Source organism: Anguilla rostrata, chromosome 8, assembly GCF_018555375.3.
Source record: "Anguilla rostrata isolate EN2019 chromosome 8, ASM1855537v3, whole genome shotgun sequence".
Classification (NCBI taxonomy): domain Eukaryota; kingdom Metazoa; phylum Chordata; class Actinopteri; order Anguilliformes; family Anguillidae; genus Anguilla; species Anguilla rostrata.
This window is the reverse complement of record NC_057940.1, coordinates 8,672,839-8,692,838: the sequence shown is the minus strand read 5'-3', so window position 1 is coordinate 8,692,838 and position 20,000 is coordinate 8,672,839. Positions and strand designations below refer to the sequence as shown.

Genomic DNA, 20,000 nt, shown 5'->3' with positions numbered 1-20,000 from the left:
AGACATGAACCTGGGATTTATTATCTTGAATTTTAATCAAGCGTTGCGTTATTCCTATCTCCAAAGATAAACAGATAGAAATTCTTGAATCACCTTTTAATTTTGTTATTTTTTCCTCTGACGTTTCAAACTGCCTTCCTCTCTTTGCCGTTTGCTTGCAGCTGAGGCATTAACCCGTTGGCTATATGGGTTATGATTATGTTTGGGTGGCTGTGATTATCACTGTGAGATTATCCCAGAGAGATCACCCCCGCAGTGACCTCTGAGAGATTACCCCTGCAAGATTACCTGCAGTAACCCCTCTGAAATGAAACTCAGTGATGACCCCTGTGAGGTTGTTCCTGTGCGGTCACCCTGGGACAGGATGCAGTACAGTGTATGCACTGAGGAGGAGAGGGGCTGTAATATTTTAGTGAAGGGCGTCCGGCTACATCCTGCTTTACGTGTTTTAACCCTTTAGCTGTTAATTACAAATTACAAATGAGATTACAAATGTGTGATTAGAATGTTCTTAACTGAACATTCTAACGCTGATGTCACAATCACTGCTGGTAATTGAAAGCAGTGGAGTTCTAGAACACTGGCTTAGTAGTATTTTGAAAAAACTTTTCCAAGAAACCTACTCTTTAAAGGGTTAAGATGAAAGCAGCAGAATTTCTTTTGGCATCAGATTTATTTCAAGAAACACTCTGCAAAGCTGTGTTGTACCCCAGCAATGAATGAGTGATAGCTTCTAGATCATTTGATTTGATCCTTCAGTCCTGAGGAGTTTAGTTATTTTGACGTGGAATGCTGTAGCATGTTTCCTGAGAAGTAGACTGAGTGTTTGGTTGTACAAGAACAATTCTGATGAAAGCTCATGTAGGGATGTAATGAATGAAAATGAAGACGCCCCCACTCTACACATATAGGCCAGAGGTTCAGTTGTGCATGTTGAAATAGAAGGATCCCTTGAGACCAAAGTGTGACATCACTCCCAAATGCAGAGTTACAGAACAATTTCTTCACTCATTTTTGAGAAGTCTCCTTCGTTTTTTACGAAGTCCACTCATAATGCTGAGAGGACAGTTGCTGGTGTTCTTGTGTGGCATCGGCTCTAAGGGTTGTTGTTCCTCTACTGTCTGTAGAAGCTTTTGTTTCTTGTTGGCTAATAACCTGAGATGCTTGTTTTTTTCCCTGTCGAAGAACAGAAATCACCTGAGCCATTGTTCTTGGGAAATAAAGGAGAGCCTCACTTTCTCAGGCACCTGTAACGCAGAACACTGCCCGCGTTGTTTTTCCAAAACAGCTTTGTTGACCACTCGACAGCCTTAATTCGGGCTGAAAGTCTCTTCTTGGAAAGTGGCACCTGCTGTGCACACAGGCTGTGAATTTCTCAAGACTCCCCCTGTCAGGATCTTGTTTTCGTCCCCAAGAAGACAAAAAAAAAAACAACTGTTCCCATTGACTCGGTGTGTTCCCACAGGCACCTGACTGAGCACCGTGTGTGTGGAAGCGTTATTGTCTCCCGTTTTTTTGGGTTGGCCCCTGCAGCTTTTGTTCTCACTCACCCGCCCCCCCCCCCCTCTCGTCGGTGACGAGTCCCAGAGCTCTCAGGTGGGCCTAATGGCTGTTTACCTGCTTGGGGTTCCCATGAGCGCGGCGGGGCCCGCGGGCGTTCTCTTTCTCCCAGCAGCCTTTGCTCTTCAGCGCCCGTTTCAGCGTGGCCCTGATGTCCTGATGGACCTCTGTGTGGTGCACCCAGATAAAGCATTAGTCCTCAGCGCAGTGACACGCCCCATTGAAATCCAATCCTGATCGTGCCAGCGCGGGACGTCCCGCAAGGCGTTGCAGGACTGGCCCAGTGCGGGAGGGTTTTTGTTGGCGGGATATTCCCCGTCTTGTTGCGCAATAGCGATCTGCACACTGAAGAACATTCTTGGACCTACGAAACAACTAGGTATACTTAAACTGCTGAGGAAAGTACATAAAAGGGAGATTGTTAAATCAAACCATTTAAAAAGGGAAATCATGCACACATACACAAATACACTGCCATGCCCACATAACCACACACATACTGTCATGCCCACATAACCACCCACACACTGCCATGCCCACATAACCACACACAACTGTCATGCCCACATAACCACACACACACTGCCATGCCCACATAACCACCCACACACACTGCCATGCCCACATAACCACACACACAGAGTAACATTAGCAATAGAGGCTCTTTTGCAGGCAGCACTGTTAAAGGTCGTGGTGCTGAAGATGAAAGGAAGCTGGTGTTGAGATGCGGAGGGAGAGAACCGGCGCGACGTTCCGTTCACTCGGTCTCTGCACTGTCACATGATCCCGCGGGTACCTGGATGACATGAAAGAGTGCTTTGTGGGGACTGTAACTGAGCTGCCAGAGTCGGGTGGGCAGCCCAGGGTCTCTCTCTCTCTCTCTCTCTCTCCCTCTCCCTCTCCCTCTCCCTCTCTCTCTCTCTCTCTCTCTCTCTCTCTCTCCCCTCTCCCTCTCCCTCCCTCTCTCTCTCTCTCTCCCTCTCCCTCTCTCTCTCTCTCTCCTCTCTCCTCTCCCTCTCTCCCCTCTCCTCTCTCCTCTCTCTCTCTCTCTCCTCTCTCTCCCTCTCCCCTCTCTCTCTCTCTCTCTCTCTCTCTCTCCCTCTCCCCCTCCTCTCTCTCTCTCTCCTCCCTCTCCCCTCTCCTCTCCCTCCTCCCTCTCTCTCTCTCCCTCTCCTCTCCCTCTCTCTCTCTCTCTCTCTCCGCTGTCAGTTTGGTGGTGTGGGGTTGCCGTGGGCGACGCACGCGCGGGGCAGTGTTTGTGCTGTGCGCACGCTCGTTAGCGCTGGCGGCGGTGGACTCTGTTAAACCAGTGGCACGCGGATGACCCCATCTTGACCGAGGGGGGGGTGGGGTGGGGGGGGGGGAGTTGATGATAGGTGTGTTTGCTCTTGGCAAAGCTCTTCTGTTTGTGGAAGGAAGGCCGCCCTTCCTGCCGTCAAGTTACGCTGGGGGGGGGGGGGGGGTGGGGGCGGGGCTAAAGGCACAGCTGGGCTGTTTGTCGTTCGTTCATTCAGATCGTCCCAGAATGTGGGAAAGGGGTGCACATTTAATTTAGTGCGTTGCAGGTGCATCATTATGTTAGCACTGGAAGGTTAAGAAGTTCAATTGAAAGATGAACATATACAGTGAACTAATGAACATATACAGTTTTTTTTCCCATTGGCCTGCATTTTATGAGTAGCGTAGCCTCAGTTGAGTCTTGTGAATGAACAGTGAGATGGTTTATGCATGAATGTCCCTCTATAACAAACAACCTACAGTCAAATTCGTCACAAACTGCCCGACTGCACAGCAGTAGTTTTAGCACACGCTTTCCCATATACTCTTTCTGTGAAGCAAAAAATGTTGTGTATAAAATAATTTATTAGTTATAACACACTTCCTGTGGAGGTAGTGCTTGCTCTTACACACAATGCTAAGTAAGTTTGGTTGAAGTTTTGTTGCGCAGAATCACATGTGGTCCTGTGCAGTACGTCTGAAATGGCTGAAAGGTCATGTCTGTCGGGGGGGGGGTGTTGCTAAATCAGGGGCACTCCTTCCATTTTGAGTGAAGATGAACCCATCCCTGGAGAGTGAGCCCAAGTCAAAACAGAAAGTTATGAAATGCTGGAGACCTGAAGCTCACGCTTATCTGCAGTAAGATGAGGATCATCGGTAAAGGCCGTTTTAAGGGTCGCGAAAACAAAAGCAATTTCTGCAGTCATGAACTGCGCCGTCTCCCTAAATTTCAAGGCCTTAGAGCAGGGGTCCTCATACTTACCCAGAAAGGGCCAGGTGTGGGTGCAGGCTTTCATTCCAACCAAGCAGTTACACACCCGATTCTACTAATCAACCACTAGAGTCTTTGCTAAGGACCTTGATTAGTAGAATCGGGTGTGTTACTGCTTGGTTGGAATGAAAGCCTGCACCCACACCTGGCCCTTTCTGGATAAGATTGAGGACCCCTGCCTTAGAGTGTCATGAAGGAATGTGGTTTTGTTTGTATGTAAATGCTGAAAACTCCCCCAAAAGACCCAACAGCAGCTAAAAGAGAGCAGCCCATGCCATGCCAGGGGAATTCGGCACTCTGCTTGCCCCCATGGACAAACACGTTAACCACACTCTGAATTTTGGCAGAAATTTTTCAAATAAACAGACTTGGAAAAAACCCGTTTAAAATTTGCTGAAGCGTGGAAGGAGCAAATGAAGAGTGATATCGGTTTATCTGAGAACAGCTGGTGTGCGTTACGTTAAGATCTCGAGGTTAATGACTGTTTTTTTTGGGGGTTTTTTTTTAAAGAGCAGGCGAAAGCTCTCGTACGTTTCTCTGTGATGAAACTGGGCCCAGGTGCATAGATTGACCTCTCTGCGTCAGTCTGCCCCATTCTGTCAGTGTCCTTTAATCTGCTGTTTAACCTGGAGCGACAGACACAGCAGGACGCTTAAACAGAGGTGCCAAGTGCTGCTGTGGGTGGCTGGACTGGAGCTTGTTGTTAGGCTGGGGTTCCCAGTGACAGGATGCTGTCGGGACAGCAACCATGCGCTCCACCCCCACAATGGGAGGACAGGGCTCCTTCAAATTAAATGAATGATGATTGGACATTGGACAAGTATCAATTTGTAGAACTGGCTTCAGTACAGTATGTCAAGAGTTTGGACTCCTAGCCCTGTGTTTATTATGCCTTTTCTGTTTGTTCCTGTCAGGAAGTTCATTGAAAGTGCTCAGGTTTGTCATTGGTTCGTTTCTCCACTTGCCTAACTGGTGCTTGTTTTGTTGGGTGACTCCACCAGGGACTCTGAAGCTGACTTGCTGGGCAGAGCTGGGGGCCTGAATTTTTTGTGGAGTCATGTAAATGGAAGTAAAATGGAACCCCCCGTTTTTAAAATGCCCTCTTTCTGTGGGGAAACTAGTGGAAAAACTAGTAAGTAAGTGACGTTAATGGAAACGCCTGCGTGACGTCCGGCGCCAGGGAAGATGAACGATGAGTGGGAGCCAGGCTGGCGAAGAGCGCAGCTGTGACGCTAGCAGCATTAACCTTTTAGATCAGGTGTGAGGTCACAAACATGTGATCAGGATGTTCTTATAACTGAACACGCTAATGCTGATGTCACAGTCAGTGTCCCTGCTGGTTCTAGAACACTGACTTCGGCTTTTGTCAAAACATTTGTCTGAAAAAACATGCTCTTCAGAGGGTTAACATTCTCAGGGTTAATAAATAATTGCCTTTGAGTGCCGAAGCCAGGTTTCTGGATGAACACCTTTGGGCCGTCCGGTGCTTGCAGTGCCCACCCCCCCCCCCCCAGGCAGGTGTTTGGCCCCCCCCCACGTGCGTGCCGATGATGTTTTGTAAAATGTGCTCGGCTGTTAATGAGCTAAAATTCGACCTTGATGTTGGCGACCCCAAGGGTGTAGTTTATGTAGGAGGTAGAGAGAACCCCCCCCCACCCCCACCCAATAATATAGCATGATGGTGAGAAAAATAATACGGTTTCCCCATAGAATTCATTATAAACAATCGATTATTTCACAGCTGTTCCTTTAAAAAAATTATCCTGGGGGAGACGGGGGGGGGGGAGGCATGCCCTCTGACCCTCCTATGGGTAGCAGTTCTCAGGTTCTATGCATTTCGACCCTCCCTATATTTATTCAAACTAAAGTTTCGCCCTTTGGGGCAAACCGCTAGTCGGTCTGCTCTAAAGTGCACGCTGTGAACGAGCCAGTTTTATCCCGGCGGGTTCTGATTGAGTTAAATAACATGCAAATAATGCAGAGTTCCTGGGTGCTGCTGAATTTCCGTGTGTTAGAAATGCAGACGCAGATTCGATACCTGTAAGTAAAAAGCGGGAATTCTCAGCGCACACGTACAAAGGTAGAATCCTGTGTGAGGTATGACGGTGTATGAAACTGCCTTGGAATCATGCCGTGAGCAGTAACACAGGCTACGGTGAGAACTTCTTTACATCCAAGACCTGCAGTCAGTGTTGATTTGAGGTACAGTGCGCGCATGTTTATGTACAGAGCTAATCTAATGCATCAGTGTTTCTCCTTAGGTTTTGATGTTACAATAGTGCTCTCAGTCTATGGAAAACTAATCAGTGTTTGGTTCATTCCAGGCTGTTGTCTACCTCACTGGCAATATTGTCCAGTGTCACAAAGTGAGCTTCATTTAATGAAAACCTGTAAAAAAAAGAAGCTTTGGCTATTGTTATCTTAGTAACTGTGCTCTGTTCGTATGCCTAAGACATACCAAACCCACCAGGTTGACCCATGTTCTGTCACTGAATAGATTGCTTGTGAAGGTTCAGAGATCCTCTTATTAAAGTGAGGAATTCTTTATCCATGGGCCTCTAATACTTTTGAATCAGTGTTTATTTACATGTCTTGCTCAAACAAAGTGTTATATTTTTACCTATGTAAATAGAGTAGTTGTCCTTATAGACTACTCCAGTACTCATGAGCAACCTTAGTTTCAGCTATTTTTGACATAATTTTTAAAAAAGAATTTCATTTCGCTGTTACTCTGAGCTTGCGGTGACGTTCCTGAGGAGCCTTGCGGCCTATCGTACGTATGATAGCACTGGTCCGTCCATCCATTCATTATCTAACTCGCTTATTCCTGGCCAGCCGTGTAGAGGGACTGGAGCCTATGCCAGAATGCATTGGGTGAGAGGCAGGAATACACCCTGGACAGGTCGCCAATCTATCGCAGGGCATTTCTCACTCTGTGTGTGTGTGTGTGTGCTGGATTTAGTGTTGTTCATGCCTTTGTGATCAAGTTATCACTCTTAATCCACTATGATGAATGTGTCGAAGGGTATCTGATGTATAGAAGTAAATGACAGAAGAACATACTTTTTGGCTTTGACTCAAACATTAGTGTATATCCTGAACTCCACAGTTGTTGGCCATTAGCTCAATGGTGCAACTGTGAATTATATGCTGAATTCCATAGTCAGGCTAGTTGCTAGTAGAGCTACTAGCCCATAATGACGTGTAGTGTTACGCTCGTCTGTTCTAGGAGTTCTGACTGTTTCCAAAGGCGTCCGTGGGACTGAAATGACCGAAGCAAATATATATCAGGAACACTCACCACCATACTCCATACCTGTTTGGCCTCATCCGATCCAAGCGCCTGCTCAGTAGAGAGCAGCCTGGCCCTTTGTGTTGGTGTTGGTGTGGTGTTGGTGTAGTTTTGTAGTTTTGTTAAAAATCAGTGTCATGAAGTACGGCTTACGTGAGAACGGAGAAGGATGGAAACCGAGGGAAAATGGCGGTCGCGATGGAATAATAAGAGGGTGTGGCCCAAGAGAGGCGCAACACCCAGCAGCAGCAAGCCTCCTCAACCGCCATGCTCCTGTAATCTCTTCACCCAAAACTTTACCCTATCAAAACACATGGGTGTGTCCCCGAATACACTCTACCCATCATCCCAGGATAATGGCGGTGTAGCATAAGGGGTAAGGGAACTGGTCTTGTAACCTGGTCTGTATCCTGGTCTTGTCCCAGGTAGGACACTGCCGTTGTACCCTTGAGCAAGGTACTTAACCTGCATTGCTTCAGTATCTATCCAGCTGTGCAAATGGATGCAATGTAAAAATGCAATGTGTTGCGCAAATCGCTCTGGATAAGAGCGTCTGCTAAATGCCTGTAATGTAATCCCAACTCACGCGGCCGCGCAGAATAGGTGTGTTATCTAAAGAAAACAACGAACAAAGAGAAAACAAACCAAGGAGGAAACTCGTATGCGCGGGCATAGCGGTAGCGTTGAATGAGGTCAAACACGCAGCGGTATTTCGTTACCACGTTCAAGGAAACCGGATTGATTGTGAGCTTTTCGCCGCCCGTCGCTGCTGAGCCACCCTTCCACTGCTGCTGCTGCTGCTGTGGCGGCTTCCTGCTTCCTCCAGGACTGAATCAAACTGTGCCGCCCGGTCCCTCTCGCATATCTGTGTCATGTGACTGAAAACCCATGTTGTTGCTAAGAGCTGAAGATCACCACCTAAATGATGCAGTTTTGGAATAATGGCACATGAATATCTTAAAATTACAGGTCCTCAAAATTTTTCCCCATAACATCATGTTTTATTTTTTGTTCTGTCTCTGTTCCCCTGCCCCTGCCCCATTAAAGGACTGCAGATGGTGTGGCCAAGTTGGATTAGATGAAGAAAATGAAATCTTCCGACTGTCTTAGCTGAGGCTTTCATCTCCAGGTGCTGGATGCTGTCTATTTAATGGAGGCTTCTTTGATCTTGTTTCCCTGTCTCTCCAAATGATAGTTTTCCATCTCTCTCGCTCGAGTCCCAGGGATTTTTAACCTTTTATGATCCAGGCACCTCCACTCAGGCTCAAAGGCATCCTGAGGACCCCCCTCATAAGTTGAAATCTTTTCCAAAATCTACATATAGTCATTTGCCTATCAAGTTTGGCCAGGGCCCCCCTACAATACCATCGATAGCTGCCAGGGGTCTGCAAAACCCCTGTTGAAAATCCAATGTCCAGTCCACACAGGCTTGGGTGTAGGCCTAGATCACCGATTGCTCAATCCCACCTCTTTCCTTCCTTCCGTCTCTGTACTGGCACTGGGATACACTGGCTTAGGGTTACATTGGCACAGGGAGACAGTGGCACAGGGAGACAGTGGCTCAGCCCTGTATGAGGAACACAGAGCCCCTGTGCTGCAGAGGTACATGCTGGCTGCAGCCTGTGTAACCTGCATTCGTGTGCCTGTGTGTAGAAGCGGTGCTTGTATCCTTATGACTTCCGGTGTGGCCCACTTCAGAACTCATCTTGCCCAAGCCAAGAAACCACAGGCCATAGACAGTTACTGTTTGAGACCTCCCCCCAGTACCCTTGGTTATTGCAAACAGAGGTGTCAGTCGGGTGAGCAGGCTTGGAGCAAAAGTCTTCGGTGACTTTTCACCCCAGGCATGGATCTGCAACCCCAGTTGATCTGTGACTTTGGTTCATTTACAGAATCGACTGTGGAACCTTATTGTCGCGTCTGTTCAGTTAGCTGCAGTTACCTGGTCGTTCACGGTTCCAGAAATGGGCACCAATCCTGGGAGTTTCCAAAGCATCCTTGCTGGGCGCACCCGTCTTGCCGACAACAGCAACTGTGGTTGATGGGAAATTGTCCCGTTCCTTTAAACTATCGACTTTTCTGCACCAGAAATGCATCATGGTTCTGTCTCACAATGACAAAGCAAACAAGCTTAGAATACCCAGAATCCCCCTTTTCCTTTGTCTTTTGCGTTCCCCACCACCGCCCTCTTCTTTATTCCTGCATACCTGTGGCCCCCTCCATCATCTCTGACACTTCCACAGGTAAACCGGAGCCTTCTTCCTCCTGTTCTCTTGTTGCATTGATTTTGCAAGAAGGAGGATGGAACACGGAGTACTACCAAAGTTGTGCACGTGATGACAGTGAACAGTCAAGCCCTTCTCTTCTTGGATTTCCTTGTTATGAAGAACGTACATACATTGTAAAGTGCTTACAGGAAGTTTTTCTCTCTTAATTTGTGCCATGTCAGGTCCTACATCATTTTTGTGTAGATGTCAAATTCCTTACAGGCGTGGGCCAGTGCAGTTTTAAATGTTGCAGTAATTTCAGCCATAGGATGAGCTAATATTGCTAATGTTGCAATGTTTTACACCGTTTCTTAGAAAAACAGACACCCTCAGGTAATCCACTTAGCCACTTCAGAAGACAGCTCATGTAGCCTTGTTTTTATCTGCCTAGATATTTTTCAGAAGTTATTCTGGTTCGTTACCTTGATGCAGGAGCATCAGTAGTGCTGTGATTTGAAATTGTGACTTTTTGGCTGCAGTATCAGTTCTAACCATTGGTCCCAACAGAGTACTGTACAGAGTATTCTTCCATATTTGGAATGTCCAAGCTACACTGTAGGCCCCTCGCATCACTGGAGCATCCACCATCAGTTTGGGATGGCTAGCAGCCAATCACAGGCTCCACTCTACACACCACACTTTTACAGCATAGGTCCATAGCTGAAAGAGCTGGCACAGGAGATCATTTTAACCAGTGAGATGGGGGGATGCCCTGCCCAATCAAACCCTCCATGACTGTGCCATTGCTAATCCATTTAGCTTGTGGTACCACCAGCCCCTGTTGGCATCTCGGGATTCAAAGGGCACAGTGGTTCCCTCTGGGCACTCCGCAAGGTTCTGGGTTCGAGTCCCGGCTGGCCTGGATCCTTTCTGTGTGGTGCTTGCTTGGGTTTCCTCTGGTTGCGGTTCCTCCGGATGATAGCGTCTGCTAAATGCCTGTAATGTGATGTGGTTACAGCCTGTTGTTAAGGTTGAAAAGGCTAAACGGTAAATCCTTTGCCTTAAAAAGTCCGTTGCAAAGCTGGAGGGTGCAATTTGTGTCACGTGTATTGCTTTTCTTAGCCAAATACCTCATGGCAAAGTCCATTCCAGGCCGTGGTATAATTTGGCAACCGTAGCCCGTAATGTCTTGCTCTTTGCTCTTTTTTTTAAAGTTTCCATATTTGGAAACGTGACCTTCTTTCTCAAAGGGCGCCCTCCCACAAATGGCCATACGGGGTAGAGATTCGGATTCACTGCGGTTTTCTCCCCGATGCTGTGCGTGTGGATGACCGGGCGGTGGCCTCCACGCGCTACTCCGAGCTGTGGCTATCAGCTCCGCTCCCTCCGGAAAGGGCGGTTAGCCAATTAGAGCGCGAACTTACGATAGGTTTTTGTAAACGTGCCAATAAGAGTGCATTTCATTGGCTGCTTTCTGAAGAATTATTCTCAATCACAGCTTCGTTTATAATCTGCGTGCGGTCAGTCGCTGATTTACAAACACAAAATCAAAATGGACTGATTTTTGTTTGCTGATGTAATTTCTCAGTGTGATCCAGGCTACCTGCTGTGGCACTGACATGTAGAACTCTGTCGAGTAAGATCTGACACATTCTTTTCTTGTCTCTGATCTGTCTTCTGGTAGAACATTGAACACTGAATGTAGGCTATAAAATTAAATAAATTATTAATAGCATTCTGACTTTGTTTTAAAGTATTTTATCGATTTAGATGTGGTGTGTGAAGCACCTTGTGAAATGGAAAACACCAGTGTTTCCTTGTTTTCACCTCACAGTTCCTGTGGTGCAAGATTACTGCAGTCAACCGCAGGACAAGGTAGCACAAAAGCTGAGTAACACCAGCTTCCTGGCTGCACAGCTGGTTGCATACAGACTTCCTGGTTGAGTGGGCTGGGCAGCTGGTTTGGAACAGTGCGGGGCTGCTGGGTGCCCCGTCCCGTTTGGCTGCTGTTCTGATGCCCCGCGTGATCGGGTACGGAATTCGGACTGTCCCGGTTCGGGCTGCAGCTCCACAGGGCCCCACAGGGCAATGCACCCAGGGGTGGGGGGCGGCCTTGCGTGGTTTTTTTTAATACATCAAAAATCACCAGCAATTCTTTGTAACAAATGTTTTGCTCGCATCACTGCGTAGTTTCAGTATGATTCTTTGAGTTGTTCCTTTAAGCCTCATTTTTTTATTATAAAATCCACACACCAGTATTACCCACAGTTTTGGTTTCAGGAAATCTGTGGAAAGTACATGATTTAAGTATGTAATTCAGTAATAAAACTGAATCCAGGATAGCCTAGACCAGTTCTTGATAATCACAGTTCAAAAATCATTATCGGGTCAAATTTATCGAACTCCTGGCATTATGAAATGGTCTGTTTGACTGCAGGAAAGGTCACTGTGTGAGATTACAGGCCTAGTGCTCTATGGAGTCTGTAGAAACATAGACCCTGACAGGGGGAGACTTCATGAGAAGAATAACATGGAGGCAATAGAAGCACAATGAGCAGTACCTGCGTGCTGTCAGCTTAACGAGCCTGGGACATCTGGGAAATCTGGGACAGGCAGGTCTGCAGTTGTGCCTGTGTGTGTGTGTTTGTGCATGTGTTTCTGTGTGTTTGTGTGCGTGCGTGTGTATATGTGCATTGGTGTTTGTGTGTGCGTTTTTGTGCGTGCATGTGCACATGTGCATTGGTGTTTGTGCATGTGTTTGCGTGTGTGTGTGTGTGTGTGTGTGTGTCTTGGGCAGAATCACTGGATTATGGAAGGACGTCATCGCCGCCGCTGAGCCAGCTCTGATCGGGGCGTAATTAGCCCTCTGGTTCTGTGAAAATCGAGTTCCCGCTTTCACACGGGCAGAGGGCTGGAGCTTCAGAAGAGCTAGTGTCTGCCTTTCACGTGAAGCGCAAACCGTGCTTACTGCAGGACTCAGGGAGGACGGCCGGTGACGTGGGGGTAGAGATGTGGGGAGTTACTCTCGAGTTCAGCCTTATTGCCCCAAGCTGCAAGGAGGGAGGGGGGGCAGGGGGGGGTAACCAGAAAATCTCACCAAAAATTCCATTTTTGGACCAAGAAGGGGGCTCACTGTATATTTTTATTGACGTTCAGCCTTGGAGAAAAATGAAAGAAAATCCCATCAGTGGGACTCCATGCCCGAGCCGGTCTGCTTATCGATGAGCGGGCTCTGGCTCAGTGCAGTGCCTGTGGCTCTAATGATTGTGTCCTGTGAGCTGCCAGTGGAACTTTGCCAAAACGGTGTTTTGTTGTTGTGTCTCACAATTGAGAGCAATTGGGGGGGGGGGGGCACGGGAGGGGGGGGGGGGGGTTTGTGAGGTTGGGACGCGGGTAGGAATTAAGCTCTAACAATAACAAAAACAAGTCTTTGGCTACAATTAATGATGTGGGTGCTGGGGAAAGGGGCTATGGGAGATTATTACATCATGTGACAGTGGCATTACTCAATTTCCCAGACTAGTCGCACACACACACACACACACACACACACACACAGTCTCAGCCAGCACTGTGAGAAAGTGGGAGCACAGCTGGGAGGGGGGGGTATTTTTGCGCCGTACCTGTGGAATGTGGACATGGTGCCGGTCCGCTCCCTCCACCACGCCCCCCGACCCCCGCCCCCCCCCCCCCCCCCACCCGCCCACGGCTTCCCGAAGCTGCGGATTAAAACGCTCACCAATTAATCCTGGCCCCCTCCCCAACACACACACACACACACACACACACACAGAGGCTGCCTCCCATCCAAACCCCCTATATAGGTTTCACTTCAGTGCACTGTACTCCTGAGCAGCTTGCTGGCCTGCTGCAGCTGAGTAGCGGGGACTCTACTGAGCGCGTGCAGCACACTCAGGAGCCGTTGGAGAGAGCCATTGTGACATCATCGCCGTCAGTTCCTCTCGAATGCTGGGTGCCCACTGATGCGCGCTCTTTAAAACTGGGGGGAAAAAACAGGATCGCTTCCAGAATCGTTCCGTTTGGACAAGGACTCCGGGGAATCGTGGCAGTTCCTTTTATTTCTTTTTCTTTGTAATATCTGCTGCTAAGGATGAATACGATGGTTGCAAAGAGGTGAGTTATGCCTCTATTACCATTTGTTTCCTTTGCTTTTGACCTGTGCCTGCAAGTGTTGTACAGAGTTTATATACAGTAGGTGTGTGACTCCAGGACTTACGGTTGCAAGAACTATACTTGCATATATTTTCTATAGTTTTCTGTAAAGTTCATTTGGGAAAACTGTCGCAGAAATATCAAAGTATCATGGAAAAAAGCTTTTTTTATGACCCAACAGAACAAAAGTAACCACTAGTTATTTTAATTTAATGAATGCTTGACTTTAGTCCTCCATCTTATTTCCAGAGAAGTTGATTCAAAAAAGTTCCCAACCACACCACTTTATCAAATAAGGTAATAAGGCTGATAAGGTGATATGGAACAGGAAATGATGAGTTGTTTGGTATTTGCAATAGCATTCTCTGGACTGAGCATTGCTTTGACACAAATAAGTCATGGTTCCACTCCTTCAATGCAATGATAAGCGTTTTACTTCAAACATACTAAGCATCAGAGGTGGACATTCCAGGGGTCAGAAGGTAAAAGTCCTGCCATGTATTTCATCCACCCCTGAACTCAGCCAGCTGATTTAGCTCTACCTCCTGGCTGAAGAATGGTGCTCATTAGCAAATCCAGGTGACAGGAACAAAATCCTGGGATGAACTTTTACTTTCTGAACCTGGATTGTCCACCTCTGCTAAGCATGCCGTCGAGTGCAATTACACACACAACACACACACACACCTCATAACCAGCATGCATAAGGACATTGGAGCCTTTTTCCTTGATCATTTAGCAATTATCAGTGTGCTTAAGTTATTTTTCCTTATTTCACTAAGCTGGGGCAGACTTTACGTGCTCTTCATGAAAAGTCCACTTTTGGGAAGTTACCATAGACTGTATAAAATAAGAAGTTACAAGGAACAAATGAGTAAAGTAAAGGATGTCAGTCGGCGTTTATGACTGATATAACCACAGCGGGGGAAGTGCTGCATTACTTCGGGTTATAAATATACATATTTCGCCCATTTGGGGACGTCCTCGTGCACGCAAGGGAAAAAACGTGTCTTGCTGTGCTAGCAATAGTACCTGATTCCAAAGATAAGCCATGTTACCCATACGTTTACGCGTCAGGCACGCAAAGGAAGAGGCGTGTAACTGCCAGTTATTGGATGCCGTTTTCACCGTTTTGGGGGAGCGGGTGGTTCTGTGGGCTCGCGGACTGTTCTTTCCTGTGCTCGTGAGCGTGTCACTGTTCAAACGGGAGCCTGTAGGTTAGGACGGACGCTGCTGTAAAGCGTTGTTAGCTGCCACAGCACCACCAGGCTACGCTTCGGGGCTCCTTTGCAGTGTTGTCAAAACAGTGACCAGCAGGTGTCAGTTACGGTTTACCCTCAGTGCTGGAATGTACAGTGACTCGGGGTCTACTGTACTGTGAATGCGCGATCGTTTTTCTCACGCCGCTCAGAACTGGTTCGCGCCTCTGTAAATCAAGCCGAGATTGCGCTATTAAAGCCAACATGTGATTTGAAGAACAATAATAACCGCCGCCGGTCCCACAGTGCTCGGAAAACATGATTGTTTTTTAATAGGAAATATTGAACGCTTTCCAAGTGCTTTGAACACCTCTGGATTAACATTCCATATTATTATTTAAATCTTCCCCGCCGTCCCGCCTAGGTCCACCGATCACGAGGGGGGAAGCGAGTTTTTTTTTTTTTTCGGCAGATGATCCCCGATTGTTGTTCTTCTGTCCTTCGAGCTGGGGATTTGAACCGCTGCCTCTGAGAACGCGAAGGCACGCAATTAATATGTTCAAAACGCGGCCAGTGTACACACAGCGAGGAATGTCTGCACGCCGGCGGATTGTACAAAGACCGTGACGGTCCTTCGTGCCAGACAGCTGTTCGCAGTTAACACTTTTATTTCTGTGACTCCGTTCGACAGCCTCGCATTTGAGAGAAGTTTTTGTCACTGTCTTAATTGCTGGTTAGGGAACTCGATTTCTGTGGTAACGGACAAAATGTTGCTCTTGATATTGTGGATACACTTTTAGATAAATTTCCATAAATGTCTTAATCGGTAAGAACTGTCGTAAAGACACATTTTTTATTTGGTAGTTTCTGGCACACTCACTGCTAAAGTATTTGTCAAAATATGTAAAGTGTTGTAGAATGAGCCCAGAATGGTTGTCAGTTTCCCCAGACTGAATGGAAATTCACTGTGTTTATGGTGAACGTGTGTTCCGGTAAATTCCAAGAAAATGTACAGAATAGGAATTTGAGAATGCCTCCTTTCATTTAGGGAGGAAAAAAAACTGGCAGAGTAGGTTTATAATTATCATAAAACATGAAAGATGTCTAAGACTAAAATAAAATAACTGGCACCAACAGTAATCTGCTATGTAGTAATTCATTTTATATACAGAATCTAGGATTGGAAGACAAGTTGCAATGCACAAATGTGGTTTTCTGAGCTTGTGAGTTTTTATATGTACATATATATATAGTGTTGTCTGTTGATTACAAGGCTACATGTGGAAAGCCAACGAGAGTTTGTAACCACAGTAAATCTGTGAACCCAGGATGTGAAAGCTTTGGTTGAAACTTATTTTAAAAAGTACTCAGGTTCTCTTTGGTATTCTAAACAAAAAAATATTTGGAAACGTGAGCTTTTGAGATACGCGCAGTTGGCCATTTGCTGTTTTCCCAGGACATTTAAGCGCAGGACTAATGTTGGGTAAGCAGTAGGTGGCCGGGCGTGTTTCTGTCAAACTGTCATAAAATGATCCTTCACCCGGATTGCGAGTGTATTATTGTTGGAAAAGCGTGTTGAGCGTTGCCTCAATATTTGCAGGTATGGAGGAATGTGTCCTGAGATATTTATTGAGGCCCAATTCTTCTGCCTGAGAAGGAGAAGTGTAAAGACTTGTTTTTGGAGGAGAAGATGTGCTCTGCCTCTGTATCACGTACTGTATGGCATTAGTGACAGAGTTAAGCTTCAGTCCTTTGTGTATAAATGAGTCCCGACACACTGTGCTATAGTGGATATAAATAAAATTACCCAGAAGCCTTTGCGATTGGGTACAATCATCAGTTCCTCTGTGTGCAATAGCCGTGACCTCTGACCCCAGCGCGAGGCCAGGCATCACAAGGTCAGCTCAGCAGGGAGCTGGCGGAATGTGCACCTTGTAGAGGAGCTTTGCCCGTGGTAAGTCTTTGACTGGTTATTCCATTGGTCAAGGGGTTGAAATGGCTTTGTACGGATTTACCACAAACCGGTGAACTTAAGTAAATGGACTCCTGTATTTTAAGCTCATAGAAACTGTGGTTTTGCTTGCGGTGAGACAGGGTTCATCTTCATGAAATTTACTAGTTTAGTGGTCGGTATTTCTTTGTCAGAGGAAGTGCAAATGCCGAGCTGTTGCGTACAGTGGCCCTTAATGAATCACATTTAGGCATCTATGTCGTGACTTGGTAATATCAACAGTTATCTGTGATGCGTTTCCTGTGTGGTTGAACATGTCAGCTAATAAAAAAAAAGCTCCCCTCGTTGTATATTTAACAGTCTCCCCCCCCAGGCTCTCTTATGATGACATCAAACTGTCCAGAACACCTTGTGAGTGGTTTTGGTGACAAACGTCCTTTTCTATTTTTGGAGGCTCGTGGAGGGAGTTTGGAAATCTTTAGCCTCTGAAACAGGCTCCATTTTTAGGCATTGTGGTTCTTAGAAGTGTGAAGATTAGCCAAGAAGTCCATGTGACTCTTGTGTGCATTTTTAGATGCAAACCTGGAAGCCGGCTCACACGCACGCACAAACACACACACGCATGTACACACACACGCGCGCGCGCACACACGGACACACACACAGACACACACACACACGCGCGCACACACACACACACTAACCTATACAAGCTCACGCACACATTTACAGTTCCGCCCTGTGTGTCACTGACACATCACATCACACGGCTGCTGTCTCACACGCCTGCTGCTTCGGTTGGTCATTATATGTATTTTAAGTGACTGAAGTAAAGGAAAAAAGAAAAAGGTACTCGGCTGATTTTAACGAATGATTCAGCACGTGATGCGCGCCTGTTGACGTCTCTCTCCCGTCTTTTGGGTCATACTGTAAACCGCAAACCAGGGTTTGTGATTTACGAAATTTCAGCGTTTACTTATTTCGCGATAAACTCGAGGAAGACATTCCAGCAGGGGCCCGCTACTCCCAACAGAACCAGCTCTGCGACCTGCGGTCAGGATATGACGTCTTTTCTCCTGTCCCCCCTTCTCTTCCGTCGTGCTGCTCCGAGCACAGTACGAAACAGGCCTTCCGATTGGCCGATTGGCCCTTGTTCTGGAATCCTCTGTGCGGTTGCCCTGTCACTGCGACGTCCTATCGCGTCGCCTGAACGCAGCAGAGATTGTGGGCCAGTGGGGTTATCGAGCCGTGCCGTTTACGATTGCAATAAAGTCTATCGGCTGCTGAGATAACTGCCCAGTCCCATTTACTGTGCGTCTGGTATTTTCTCTGCACTGCTTGTTTTGTGGAGTGGTCAGGATGAAGACATCGAATGAACTCTGAAGTCCTGGGTTGTTTTTCGTCTGCTTTTTACCCGTGCGGCCGGCACAAGCAGACCAGGACTGAGGAGCCTGTTTGCATACCGCGCGCCGCGTTCGAGAAACTGTTGAGTGAAAAGGAGGCTGTTATCTCCCCCTCCCACCCCCCCTCCCACTCACACACCCTGTCCCATATCTGTTTCTTTTTTTGTCTGTATTTCCCCGTGAACTTGTACCCGGCCATCAGCTGACTGGTCCGACCCGTGGGCGTATCACGCCGGATGTAACCACAGCAGCCGACGCCCTGTAGAGAGCGAAACCAACTGAAAAAAGGGACTTATGAACCGCCCGTCAACCATACTGCAAAATCAGGGAAAAGTTCAGGTACCCATGTTCAGTTCAAAAAAGAAATGGATGGTTCCGCATCGGTATGATTGTCTGAGTTTGCCACAAGGTGCTGACATGTACAGTTGACATGTAAGACCTGCTCTTTTCCTTCATTGCCACCTTTCTCTCTTGACTTGGTGACTTTGTGCCAGTGGCAGGTGTTACAGAGAAGAGGCAAGGCCTGCAGAGAGCATTGCGTGGTGTGTGTGTGTGTGGGATCTGGTGTGTGTGTGTGTGTGTGTGTGTGCGGGGGGGACAGAGGGCCTGCTCTGGTGTGTGTGTGTGTGTGTGTGTGTGTGTGTGGGGTGGGACAGAGGGCCTGCTCTGGTGGTGTGTGTGTGTGTGTGTGTGTGTGTGGGACAGAGGGCCTGCTCTGGTGGTGTGTGTGTGTGTGTGTGTGTGGGGGACAGAGGGCCTGCTCTGGTGATGCGTGTGTGTGTGTGTGTGTGTGTGGTACAGAGAGCCTGCTCTGGTGTGTGTGTGTGTGTGTGTGTGTGTGTGTGTGGGACAGAGGGCCTGCTCTGGTGTGTGTGTGTGTGTGTGTGTGGGGGACAGAGGGCCTGCTCTGGTGGTGTGTGTGTGTGTGTGTGTGTGGGGGACAGAGGGCCTGCTCTGGTGGTGTGTGTGGTTGTGTTCTGGGTCCAGCTTTGATCATGGGTTGAGAGGAGTGCAGCACGCATCAGAGAAACCCTGAGTTATTTTCCACTGACTCACCAATCCACACAGCTCTTGTGGATTACACACACACACGCGTGCACTGCACACACACTCACACTCACACAGACACACGCACAAAGACACTCACACACACCCACACACACACCGCTCCACATGTAGAAGCCAGCCTACGCACACTCAAACATCCCCACATGTACAAACCAGCCTACACACACACACACTCACACACACACACACACATTATGCATGTGCACACACGCGCCCTCTCTAAAAAAAGGCACCCACTCGTACCAAGTTCCTCAGGTTCAAATCAGCCTCCTCTCAATCTCAGTAATTGCTGAGGCACTGAAGGCCTGTGTAATTATGTTGATGTAATTATGTAATTACGCGCTGTGTCTGAGAAACTGTGACTTTGGCTGGGCCCAGAGCCTGGGTTCTGGGTGCAGTACGCACGGTCCCTCCTCTCGCTGCGTTACAGTCCCCCCCCGTCCACGTGGGTGGGGGGGGTGGGGGCGGCGGCATCCCCAGAGATTATTACACTCAGCCCAAGGTCACCGCGCACAGCCGTCTGGCACCCCGTCCGTCTCTGGCTGCAGTAGCGGCCTCTCGCCACTAGAGGCCGAGCTTGAGCCACGGCCTGTGAAGATGCCTCCGGGCTGCTGCTTGGCAGAAGGCAGCGGCAGGCCGTGCCGTAGCTAAGGAGCGCCTCGTGCGCGGCCGGGGAAGCTTATACACGGCACCGGGTTCTAATCCCTCCGTCGCTCCGTCGCGCTCTCTCTCTCTCTCTCTCTCTCTCTCTCTCTCTCTCTCTCTCTCTCTCTCTCTCTCTCTCTCTCTCTTTCTCTCGCACGTTGACGGCGGAAGCTTCACTTGACCCCTCTGTACCGCTGTGGTCCGCGTCTGGGTGTGTATGTTTCGGGCCTGTG

The 20,000-nt window shown here is 47.9% G+C and overlaps 1 protein-coding gene across 4 annotated transcripts in view; it reads left to right on the top strand.

The window, feature by feature from the left end:
- LOC135260731 (anion exchange protein 2-like) overlaps positions 1-20,000 on the top strand; it is a 93,912-nt gene that overhangs the window by 13,544 nt on the left and 60,368 nt on the right. The window contains exon 1 of one of the 4 annotated variants that reach the window (XM_064346210.1): positions 13,439-13,462. The exons of 2 other annotated variants lie outside the window; for them this stretch is intronic. The gene's annotated coding sequence lies outside the window, so the exon portion shown is untranslated. Of the gene's footprint in view, positions 1-13,438; positions 13,463-20,000 lie in introns of those variants that run through there. One more of the 4 variants, XM_064346207.1, reaches the window with a different exon arrangement.